This window comes from Sceloporus occidentalis, unplaced genomic scaffold (genome assembly GCF_023333645.1).
Source record: "Sceloporus occidentalis isolate IW3139 unplaced genomic scaffold, rSceOcc1.0.p SCAF_5, whole genome shotgun sequence".
NCBI classification, from domain to species: Eukaryota; Metazoa; Chordata; class Lepidosauria; order Squamata; family Phrynosomatidae; genus Sceloporus; species Sceloporus occidentalis.
Genome location: NW_028316985.1, coordinates 115,956,776 through 115,969,176, shown reverse-complemented (window position 1 = coordinate 115,969,176; position 12,401 = coordinate 115,956,776).

Genomic DNA, 12,401 nt, shown 5'->3' with positions numbered 1-12,401 from the left:
ATGGCTAAAAAGATACTTACTTTCTAAAAGTAAGACATACCATGGTAGGGATGGAAACAGCATTTGACAATATTTTAATAGTTAAAATGTGTTGCTTAAGCATCAGAAAACTCTGGCATGGAGTATTGTACATGGGTGAGATCTTAGCAATCTTACCAGTTTGAAAGTTATGCTGCATGAAGAACACATAACAGAAAACAATATTTCTATCCAGAAAATAAAGTCCCTGCATGTAAAATAGTATTTTCTCCAGAAAAAAACATCTGTATAGAAAACAGGATTTTCTACAAAGAAAACAACATCTCTACACTTAAACTCTCCACTACGCTCCAGCAAACTAAATAAAAATCTAGTGGTATTATGTTTTGCTTGAGTTATGCTAAAAGGTCCAAGGGGGACTTCATCTCCAAAATTATAATCATAATAATGTTGCTAATAATCATCAGATTTTGGATGAAGGAGAGATGATGACAATGATGGCATCAACAATGGAAGACTAACAGGATAGTGCAATCTTATCTATGCATGTGTAGATAGAAACTCTGTTGAATTTAAGTGGACATGCAGCTTTTAATTTCTATAAATCTAATATATCCTGGTCATGGTTTCAAGTTTTTGAAGGAAAAATTTGGAGAGACAGAGAGGGAGGGAAAGAGAAGAAGAAGTAGTTAGGAGAAATGGGGCCAGAAGGTGCCATCAAGAATTTAAAGAAAAAGGAAGCCATTGCCTAATTAGAGCTACAGAAGAACATTTGCTCCATGCTGTTTAACAGTGGTGAAATCCATATGTGCTTCAGATAAAAAAGAAAAGAAATTAGATTGCAGCTACAAGCATTTAGGATTTGGAAGGTGGGGGGAAAGACAAAGCAGTAATCCTATAATATCTTATTCAGTAATACTTGGAGCAGTGAATACTAAGAAAGCGTATTTCCCCACATTTTTTGTTTCTTTCGGCTGAGCCCTGGTACCAAGCAGTTTGAAAATGTTGCGCAGGGGAAGGAGGGAAACAAAGGCTAGGTAGATTTCCTAAAACAGTGGTGGTAAAATTTTTAGAGACTCAGTGGCTCTCCCTCACCAGGTGTCACCCAGTGCCAGGAGGCCGGGACTTCTGAGGGCAGAATGGTGAGACTTCCAGGGGGAAAAACATGCAAGGAAAAAATAGAGAACTTGACCAAATAATAGCTCAAAACAAAAAAGTCACTCATATAAATATTAAATCCATCCTTCTCAGACCTGTTCAAAATGGAGGACCTTTTGGAATCCTTTCTGGACAGCCAGGCCATGAAACTCACTGGGTGACCTTGGGCAAGTCACACAGTCTCATGATGGCATTGGCAAAAAAAAAAACCCTGAACAAATCTTGTCAAGAAAACTCAGGATAGGTTCACCTTAAGGTTGCCATAGGTTTGAAATGACTTGGAGGCACACAACAACAACAAACATATTAAAGCACACTACAATATCAAGAACTACAAATATATCAGGCCTGCACAACTTGGCAGTAGACAAGGAGCAAAATTAAAAAAGGCTAAAGTTCTTTGAGTCTCAGGCACATTACAGACCGCCTAAAAGCGGCGGTCTGCCAGCGGCGTCGGTTGCTGCGTCCAGGAACCACAGCGGCCAAACCGCGCGATTCCTGGGCGCAGCTGAAAAGAAGAGCCAAAATGGCGCTTCTTTTTGCGCCCTGGAAGTGGCGCCATGAGGCACTAGTCGTGCACTCATGGCGCCACTTCCGCCGCACAACATCCGGATGCTACGCGTCCGTGACGTCAACATGGCGCCCCCCATGTGGAATGGGCGCCGCCATTTTGTGCGCGCTCTGCGTGTACTAGGGTTACGGGCGTCAGGAAGTGACGCCCCTTCCTAACCCTAGTATGCACGCAGCGCGTACTTTATGCCCATCCGGAACAGGCCAATGATAGGTTTTTAGCGGCTCACTATCCAACTTTTCACTTAAGAGACAAGTGTTTATTTCTGCTGCCACTGCCCAGCTCTTTTCCAGGAGTTTCTTGTGGGGTAAGCTGGTGTGGCATAGTGGTTTGAGCATTGGACTATGACTGTCCGCTATGAAATCCACTGGGTCACTTTGGGCAAGTCACATGCTCTCAGCCTTAGGGGAAGGCAGTGGCAAACCTCTTGTGAACAAATCTGGCCAAGAAAACCCCATGATATGTTTGTCCCATGGGACTCTGAGGGTCACCATAAGTCAGAAACAACTTGAAGGCACACAACAACAACAGTGCTTCAAGAAAGCCAGTGTGGTGTAGTAGTTTGAGCATTGGACTATGACCCTGGAGACCAGAGTCTGAAACCCTACTTGGCCTCTGTGAGCCACTGAGTGATCTTAGACAGGTCACATCCCCTCAGCTTCAGAGGACACACTGGCAAAACCACTTCTGAACAAATCTTGCCAAGAAACCCCGGTGATAACAGATTCACCTTATCGTTGTCATAAGTCAGAAATGACTTGAAGGCACACAACAACAAGAAGAACAACAAGAAAGCCTCAATAGAAAAGCCAGAGTGGTGTAAAAGTTTAAAATTTGGAGACCAGGGTTTGAATCCCCTCTCGTTCCACTGGGTGACCTTTGGTAAGTCATTCTGTCTCAGCTTCAGAGGAAGGGGAAAAAAAAAACCTCTCTGAACAACTCTTACCAAGAAAACTCTGTGATAGGGTCACCATAAGTTGGAAAAGACTTGAAGGCACATACCAAAGCATCAGCTGCTGGGGTGGCATTGTCTTCAGAGTCCCATCGGGCAGAAACCCCGCAGGACCCCAAAGGCTGGGGGGAGGAGAGCCCTTAGAATATATATACAGATGTATACTGACTATACATTTCACAGACAGTCTTTACACTTTTTTTTTCATTTTATACTTAGTTATTTTGATCCTGGCAGACCTCATTAAATTCTCTGCAATTACGAAGTGTTCTTATATCTCAGAAGATGTACAATATTAAGGGCTATTACAGTCATTAGTGAAATTACATCGTCTGTATTCATACTCCCATCCAATAGTTCCTAACCAATTGAAATTTATTTATTTACTCATTCATTTATTCATCCATGACATTTATTTCCTCAGTTTCTATGCAATAAAAACAAAAAACTATCACCATAAAGTGAATGCAAGCAATGGAAACAAAGTGGGCAATTTTTATTTGCAATCTCTCGTCCTACCATGGACAGATTTAGCCGGTCACATGGTTAAAGGCAGCTAGAATTTGGTGCAAGCCCTTTAACAAATGCTTTTTGGTTGCAGATGAATCATGAGAGTGGCAGTCTCAATCTGTCAATAAGTACATGGCTACTGGAAAGGGATCAATCTGGTGGTATTGGTTTGTGGTTTTTTTTTCTCCATATGGTTGTACTCCATGTAACTGGGCTGCTTTGTCTGGAGGACTTTAAAATATCTGAGCTGGCATTGCAGAATGTAATGGGTAAAAACTAGAAAAAAGTATTGATATTTGAAAGGCAGGATTTCATCCAAACTCATCAGCCACATAGTTAATGTGCAGTTTGTGCATAGTTTAAAAAAGGAAATCCTTCAACTATCATTTCTACACTATACATAGTGCATCAGTTCAGTACATCAGGCCGAGGGACAGTTTATCCTCTCTATGAGGATTAATATAACAATCCTAAATGACTGGAGGCAGAATGGGATGAGACGGGGCTACAGACATATTAAGAGCTATCCTATCATGCACTGGCCAGTTATAATAGGAGATAATTTTCCTGGGTCAGCTCCAGGCTGGAGGAAATGAAGTGTCCAAACTTTGCCCTTCTTTGCATATTTGTTTGGGACCCTCAAGTTAGATCTATCTCTGCTGCAGCTCCCCAACAGAATTCCTTTTTGCAAATATAGGGAGATGTCTGCCACATCTGAAACTCCTCCAACTGACAACACTGGAAAGCTAGGATTAGATTCCAATGTCATAAGCATGGGCTGACATACTGTTAGGCAGTTACGATGCTGTAAATTAAGCCTACAACTTTGTAACTTTATTCTATTCACATTTATGACAGTGACATCATGCCCATGACTGCAAATGTCCCTGAAAGCAATTTTAAAATCTAAGCAGCTCTACAGAGGGATGGAGTTGTGTAGTACTGGAGAGCAGGGTACTGAAGAGTTGTGTAGTACTGCTGAGCAGGGCACTCCAGCCTCCTCCCATCAGCAAATGGTGGTGAAAGAAGCAGTTGTGACAGGACCTTGGAGGAATTGCATTGCTGCTTGCTGGAGGAAGGGGCCGAATGTGTCATCCTTCAACACCCCACTTGCTGAAACAATCCCTTGTGACCCTTTGTAGTGCTGCCTAGATTTTAAGGTAGGTTTCAGTGGTCAGATTGGGAAATCGAGCATAGCCACGACATTGTGGCTATGTGCCTGATGCAGGGTCTTGGTCATGATTTTAAAAATAAAAATATATTTTAATAGTTATTTTTAAAAAACTTTTTCTATACCTCAAAGGGGGGAAAGGCCACATTTGTATAGCTTTTGATGTATCTCCACTCTAGCCACAGGATATCTGACCAGGCATAGGCTGGACAAGCCTACCCAGTAGCAGCTGTCACACTGTGATGGACCTTTGATTAAGGTGGTTGGAAATCACGGCCTTGCTATGGAAAACACCAGTGTGGTTTCCAGGCCTTATTATTAGTTCAAGGCTAAGAAGCTAATAACTCAAGGCCCTCTGGCTGGCTGAATCTGGCTGAATAGAGTTAAGCTCGAATTGTTTCCATTGCTCTCACAAAGAAATTTGTAAATATTAGTAACCTCTTCTTCCTTCCATTCCTAGAAAAAAAGATTTCACTCCTCTTTTAACAAAGGCAAAACTCCACACGCTGATGAGAACTGTGACATTATTTTCTTATTGTCTACTTGGGATAACAGCTCCTGGGTCTTCTTATCCCACTGCTGTCCCAAATCAAAACAACCCCCATTTGAAAAACCTCTGAAAAAGGGTTTTATAATCGTAACGTGGGTATCAGTATGAGAGCCATTAGGGCTGAAGGGCGGGATATAAATACCTAAATAAATAAATAAATATCAGTCAAGACGTGGACAAGCCTTTTCCTAAACAAAGTCAAAAATTTATTATAAATATGGTTGTAAACAAAAGTTATTAGAATAATGGTAAATGATGGAAGAACCTCAGGAGAGGTGCAGGATGCCTCCCTGATAATTTAATCATGGGAAACAAGTGCAACTGCAGATCACACTGTCACAGTTTTTGGATGATTTAGCCATGTTTTAGCGACGGTAAGCCTCAGTGTGATAATCTCCATAGATGCCTCCTGGATTCTTGTCTCCCTTATACTAGTAAATTCAGATTAATATTCCTGTGGAGTATGCTGTAACTGGTGTAGCAATAATGTTTTGGAGGGACATGCAGACATTTTTGACTGAACCAACTTAGCATATCCCAGAATATTATGTGGATCACAAATGAATAGGGAGAGCTAGGGTGGTGTAGTGGTTGCAGTGTTGAACTAGAACTTTGGGGACCAGGATTTGAATCCCTGCTTGGCCTTGGAAACCTACAGGGTGACCTCAGACTAGTCACACTCTATCAACCTCAGAAGATGGCAATGGCAAACTTGCTCTGAACAAATCCGCCAAAAAAGCCCCATGATGTGTTTGGCACCAGATGCCTTAATGATTTTTTTTTTTAAGAACTGCAACAATCTGCATCTCTGGTAGTGTGAGTAAGCTATTGAATTGATTTGGTTTGCACAGGCACCATTCAGGAAATGGAGGCACCTCCATTTCGATCCAGAATGGTGGCGAATGGGAACTTCAGTTTGGATTTAAATGCCACAGAGAGATTCACTGCCTTAAACGTAGTGGGAACAGTGAATTGATTTTGAATTGATTCACAGATATGAATCTCTCTATCCAAAAAACATAAGTGTGACTGGCCCATAGATACAATAACACAAGAGGGAGTCAGTTGCTGTTACCTCGGTACTGTGAGAACTGCTGTAGCATTGCTCCCTCCAGTCCCACACAATTTATCTTCATGTCCATGATGTAGCTTCTGTCTACAGAGAAGTCTCTTGTGAAAGATGGCACAGCAATATGGCATGTTGCTTTCTCTTCCCAGTTGATCTCAAATGAAATCTGGCATAGCAGACTCATGCTTTAGGTGGCCCTTAAAGTTCTATAGATATCATGGACAGCCAAAAAAACATACAAATTGGTCCTAGAGAGATTCAGAGCCAATGTAGTTTGATTATGTAGTTTGCCTCGGACTCTAGAAGATTGGGTTTATAATCCTTGCTCAGCCATGACAGAGTGTTTCAGAGATATCTTTCATAGGGGTGGCACAAGAAGAAGACCATGCCAAATGAGATGTTTTAATGCAATTATGTAGTTATGTCACACTTTCAACTATAAGTTATTAGATGTTGAATAGTAAAGTAATAAACAGATGAACTATTTGTAAAACTGTTGAGTACAGAAACTGTAGGGGAGAAGGGTCCACTTTTTGAAGCTCCACAAGCACAGGAATTGCATGCAGAAGTGTGACCATGGAATATAAATTGATAATTCTCAATAGCTCTCTTTACAACAATGAAAGCAGAGCAAGGAATAAAGCTATGCCTGCCACCTTCACCTCTGCCTTGGCTTCAGCATAATGCAAGCTTTTATCCTGTGGGGTGATGATGCTTTCTCATATTACTTCTTTTGTCATATTTATATATCACACTCTTTGTAAGATGCCTTCAGAATACAGATTGGCCACTACCACTAAAGGGTGGGGTAGAATTTTTAGAAATAAACCTATATTTTGAAATATCCAGGGAGGCTAACTTTTGAGAATTTTATGTGAGGCGTTTGGCTCAAGGGAATTTCTAAATGTCTAGGATGACAATGAAGTGAAACAATCAATGAATTATTTATCATTATTCAAGATGGTGCTAGCAAATTGTAAGGTTTGAGGGGAGGAGAGGTTTCATTTAAGTACAAATAGTTTTCATTTCCCCTATTCTCCCAAAATAGACTTGTGACTACTTTCAGCAGGAGCATAGATGTTTATGGCTTTGCTACAGTGAAAGAATGGCTCTAAAAAGTATTCTATGCCATAATGTCCCAGTTAGGAATGGAAAAAAGTTTTGTTGGAAGTAAAGTGTGGATCAAATAGCTTGTTCACATCTCCTGTGACTCATTACAAGAAGAAACACCTCTTGACTCAAAAAATGTGTACTTCTGTAAGCCTTATGGGGATGTATCACAGAAATAAAATGTGCAGAAAACAATATATGCGTTTAAAAATCTGAATGGCTAATAATGTATACAGTTGAAAAAATAGGAATAAAGATATAATGGGAGGGTATACACAGGAAAAAAATACCTATGAGACCACTTGTTGGGAAACATACATTCCATGTGAGGCCCTGCCTCAAAACTATGAAACCCAACAGAAAAACAAGAAGAAAATGCAGATGGGATTTGGAGTAGAAAACAAATTCAATACTGAGAAATTTTCATATCCATAGTCAGAAGTCATAATTGTGTCTCCAAGAGCAGTTTGGTTTCAAGCATGCATTCCGGCAGCTTTAGAATTATCTCTGTGCTTTAAAAGAAAGAAAAAAGAAAAATATCTTAGCCACCTAGTGTTTAAGTGTAAGACCATCCCCAAATAAATCTTACCTTGCAGTTGCACCATGAATAATAATATAACAAGGATATAAACATTTGCTTATTTCATTCTCATATACAAGGTAAAATGAGTACAAAATGTTATATCTGCTGAGAGATAATTATGGTCTGATTTGCACTGCAGAAATAATGCAGTTTGACACCACTTTAACTGTTATGGCTCAGTGGTATGGAATTCTGGGATTTGTAGTCTGTTGCGGTACCAGAACTTTGGGCTTTTGAAACACTGAATAAACAGTTGATCATTTTAGAGCATATGGAGCTTGTCTCCTCTTTGTTGCTTGGCTATGTGCTTTCAGTTCCTTACCTAGACCAGAGTTCTAGCAGAGAAGGCTAAATATCTCACAAATCTACAAATACCAAAATTCTATAGCACTGAGCCATGACAGTTAAAGCAGTGTCAAACTGCATTATTTCTGCAGTGCAGTTCAGATCTATGAGAGGTTTTGGTCATTGTTTAGATAATTTTTAGACTTTTTTGCAAACCAAAAATGTGTGCAGAAAGACATGCTTTCTATACAAAATGTATTTCTTCACAAAACCATATCTTACACACACACACACAAACACGCACACAAGCTTTTACAAGTTTTTTAGGCAAACAACTGTTTTCGAAAGAAGTCCCAGAGTATGAAAATGTTCAGGCTAGCTGATCATTTTCTTAACAAGATGTCTTGATATGCTAAGACACCCTTTCTTTTTGAGAACAGGAAAAAAATGAATATTGTTTCCATCCCTAGTTTACAAAATTGGGTTTAATATTTTGGCCCACACTATAATGCTCCTTTCTTTAAAGTACATCACTGCCCACAGACAACAGATAAAACAATTAATTTCACTAAAGATAGGGTTTAATCTTACCAATATCATGGAGGAAATTAACATATTCTTCTTAGTTATGAAAGAACAGCTGATGCTTTTGTACAAAAGCTACCCAGGAGAGGTACAGTGTCAATATTCTAAAAGGTAGTCTATGACAATTGATTTGATAACTGCTGCGTTTCACACTGTGAGAGCATTATTATTATCAGTGTGTGTTTGAGGCAAATTAATAACCTGCTGTTGTTTGCTGATGTGTTTCAATGTTCAATAATTAAAAAGCCTTAACTAAATAGTATTTACCAAACTCTATAGTTTTGTTACAAGGAGTAATGGTCTCATTTTAAACTCTTAATCTTTTTGAATTGCTGTGTAATGATGAGAATTAAATTATTTACAAAGAGCAGAACACTTGTTTTATTTTAAACATACTGTTGCCTCTTTCTTTCTTTTTTTTAATAGGAGAGTTGAGTGTGGTTGTAAAGGCACATTTGCAAAGCTGACACAGGCAGCTCTGTCCTTCAAAGCCTTTTTCACCATGGGAGATCATGGGAAGATTAGCTGTTCTCAGTGGGTAGTGATGATGAAATGCAAGTTCTCCAAATTTTGAATGATGAGATTTTATGAAATTCCTCCAAGCTTTTTAGGGATGTGTGAGAGATTCAGTTACTGTCCAGTTACACATTCTCAAAACTTCCTGCAGGGGAGATTCCATTTGTGCTCCAAAATCCTCCTATTGCTGGATGGCTGTGGGCTTATCCTTCAGATGTGTGCAACTGTGAAAAGTGAACATAGAAACATGTGTGCCTTTTAAAGGCATACAAAGCATTGTTTCAATACACTTCAGTCATTGGCCGAAGCCCATGAATCAATATATACAATTTCATGTACACATGTTTTAAAAAGAAGAAAAAAGGAATTAATTTCATCCTGCCATCCCCTTTAAAAGGGATTGACTGGATGTATTTGCACAATAAAGTCCAAGGATAGAGACAACATCGATTCTTGAGTCCCTGTACTGGGAGGAAAGTGGGATATGAATAAACATAATAATAATAAATAATAATTCTATGGTGCTTTTGAGCAAAGGGACAAAGAAGGGAGCTATTACTAGCTATTTTCCCATCTCAAAGAAAAAGAAAATGGAATGGAATCAAAACCATAAAGTTAAATTATGAGAATTTCTGTAAACAACACTCTTTTCTGCACAATCCCTGTGTTTTTTCTGCACCAGCCCCCATTTTAATGCAAATGAAATTTCAAGCGAAAAAGTTCCACAGTGCTAAAAAATAATCCAAAAAATCTCTTCAACTCACCCTGTTAAGAGGAACCTTTTAAAGTTCTTTGCTCTTGCATGTTAGAATGAGATAAGCCAATATTTATACCTCTACCTGGAGCCAACAGGGAGAAGAATGATCTGCTGCCAATAGGCCCAGAAGGAGATTGCGATGATCCAAGAAAGATCATCCCTCTAGTTTGGTGTCATCTGCAAATTTGATAAGTATGCCCCCAATTTTGTCCTCCAGGTCATTGATAAAGATGTTGAATAACACTGGGCCCAGGACAGAGCCCTGTGGGACCCCACTGGTCACTTCTCTCCAGGATGAAAAGGAGCCATTGTTGAGCTCCCTTTCGGTTCGGTCAGTCAACCAATTACAAATCCATGTAACAGTTGCCTTGTCTAACCCACATTTTACAAGCTTGTTTGCAAGAATGTCATGGGGAACCTTATCAAAGGCCTTGCTGAAATCAAGATATACTATATCCATAGTATTCCCTTCATCTAACAAGCTGATAATTTTATCAAAAAAAGAGATCAGGTTTGTCTGGCATGACTTGTTTCTCTGAAACCCGTGTTGACTTTTTGTGATTATGGCATTGCCTTCTACATGTTCACAGACTCTCTGTTTAATGATCTGCTCTAGAATATTTCCTGGTATAGATGTCAGACTAACTGGATGATAATTGTTGGGATCCTCTTTTTTCCCCCTTATGAAGATGGGGACAACGTTTGCCCTCCTCCAGTCTGCTGGGACTTCTCCTGTTCTCCAGGAGTTCTCAAAGATTATTGCCAATGGCTCCGATATTACATTTGCCAGCTCTTTTAATACCCTTGGATGTAGCTCATCTGGTCCTGGAGACTTAAATTCATTTAGATTAACAAGGTATTCCTCTACTATCTCTTTACTTATTCTGTGCTGAAATACAGTTCAAGCATAATTGTAATTATGTTCTTGTTCTCTGCCCAATCCTGACCTCAGTTTGTCTTCTTTTGCACTCTGCAGGGCTCATGGTATCTGTCCACCAGTTACTGTGAAATTAGTAGATAATAGCTTGCCTTTAGACAAGCATCCATTAAAGGGACTCTGGATATTGCTTCAGATCTTTGAGGTTCTGTTGTCATTCATTCACTTAACAAAAAATGGTCAATGGCACCTTTATTTCCCCACAAAGGCCCTCAAGGTAGCTTACCGCAATTGGACACAATTTTACAAGTAAAACAATCTAAGCCATAATTAAAATGAAAAGAATAAAGCAATTGCCTAAAAACATAATGAAATGATTGTCTACTCAGCACTGCAAACAGCCTTGGGAGCCGCTTGATGAGCCTGAAGCAGGAGGGACTTTAATAGCAGGAATGCCATTCCTTCCCATGAGCATGTCTCAAAATGAGTCACTCTCAACATAACATACTTAATTTGGCTAACACTATGGAGTAACAATAGACATCTACAAATTCCAAATATATCTGGATGTTTTAGCATTCATTTATTTTAGGTGGTCTTGGTGACAATTGTGAATAGTCCACTCTGAATGTCTGCCAAGGCACTTTACTTTTTCTTACTATGCTTCATTCTCTATATTGACGTATCTATGCACCAGTTTCTCTTGGGGGCTAGAACAGGGTGTAATCTATAGTTGCTATAAATGTTCTCTAATTGCAGTTCTGGGGTTCAGAGTAATCTCTGTGGGATGAAATGTTACAAAATCTTAATTGTAAGAATAGTCCTCTTATTTCGATAATATTAGGGTTGGATTTGCTATAATTCTTTTTCCTCTCACTTACCGATCTGCTACATTTTCCTACCTATTTGTCTGCCTTAATTAGACACATTTGCAATCCTTTCCAACAGGGGATCACACAGTGAACAGAACCAAGGAGGCTTGGTGGCACAGTGGTTAAATGCTGGTACATTCACAGCCACAACGTTGTGAGTTCAATCCCAGGGAAGACTCCAGGGTCCATTCAGTCTTGTATCCTTTCATGGGTCACTAAAATGAGTACCCAGCTTGGTGGGGGCACTTTCACATTGTAAACTGCTTATTGAGTTCTTAAGTGCACCAATAAGCAGTAAAGAAATGTACTTACTGTTGCTATAGCTATAATGTCTTCACAATACTATTCAGTCAATCTGATTTGACTATGTAATGACATCATGGGGAAGAACAAAGCAACAGAAAATAAAACTTGTTAGATTAGTCTTAAACAGATTTGGGAAGCATGCTGCCTTCCAAATATTGTAAAGTTGCAAGTCCCAGAAACCTCTAAACCTCTTACCAGGCAAAAAATGGAAGGAGTTCAACAGGGAGAGTGGCATGATTTGCACCCTTGTTCTAACAGGTGATACAAGCTGTACTGACTGGATATACTAATCTATACAGGTCTTACTTAATGTAGGCTGCAAGGATACAGTAAAACTTTGACCCAAAACAGACAGGGCAAATAGAGCAGCTTCTGGTCACTCCAGGGGCATAGCGTTTAATTAATGCATGTCCATGAAGTGGCCAGAAGCCACTTTGAGACCAGTTAAAGTGGCCTGAAGCTGTCTGCAAAAGGAGTGAATTAAATCTGCTCCTGCCTGCGGATTGTTCAGCATATGATGCCAGCCCCTTTTGGAAGCAGGCCGTCTGAT